At 36.8% G+C, this 571-nt stretch overlaps 1 long non-coding RNA gene across 1 annotated transcript in view; it reads right to left on the reverse strand.

The window, feature by feature from the left end:
- Nucleotides 1-571, reverse strand: part of LOC149526365 (uncharacterized) — a 22,030-nt gene that overhangs the window by 21,321 nt on the left and 138 nt on the right. Inside the window, exon 2 of the long non-coding RNA XR_016352090.1 lies at nt 465-500. This is a non-coding gene — a long non-coding RNA (uncharacterized LOC149526365). The remainder of the gene's footprint in view (nt 1-464; nt 501-571) is intronic.

A 571-nucleotide genomic window follows, 5' to 3' on the forward strand; every position in this document is an offset into this window, starting at 1 on the left:
AGCAGAATTTTAACTGACAGGTGGTAGGGCACTCCAACAAGAATAAGAAAGTCGTAAAGTTTACATGATAGGGTGGGCAGACACCTCATGACTCTACGGGAGAGTGTTCATGGATGTGTAAATTTGTGTTTAAATTTGATTTTGTGACTGATTGTGTTTAGTGAAACAGCACGAGAATGGTCATTGTTGGGTTTGGGATTGTTTTGTGAGTTGAGTGTTGATGATTTCTTGGATGTTAATTGATTGGGAGTTTTGTACATCTTAGTGAGTGAGCCTGTGATCATAAACCTTCTATCCAATTTTTTCTCAAGATTTCGATGATTCAACATGTTTGAAAATGTCATCACACTGTGACATAATTTCAACTAGTAATGAAACGAAACAAGCATAATTTCAGCATACGAAATATAAAGAGAAATGAAGTTCAAGCACATTAAAAGTTACAAGTAAGGAATTTTAGTCACCTGGAGTTACTTCCCCACTGCTCCTGCCTCCATCTCCTGTGGGAAAAAGAAGGAAGGAAGGGACTATAAAAGTTTGATAAATGGAGAGCAATTAAAGGTAGAAGAAA

Source organism: Theobroma umbraticum, unplaced genomic scaffold (genome assembly GCF_002168275.2).
Source record: "Theobroma umbraticum cultivar Fairchild unplaced genomic scaffold, ASM216827v3 scaffold_106.0, whole genome shotgun sequence".
NCBI lineage: Eukaryota > Viridiplantae > Streptophyta > Magnoliopsida > Malvales > Malvaceae > Theobroma > Theobroma umbraticum.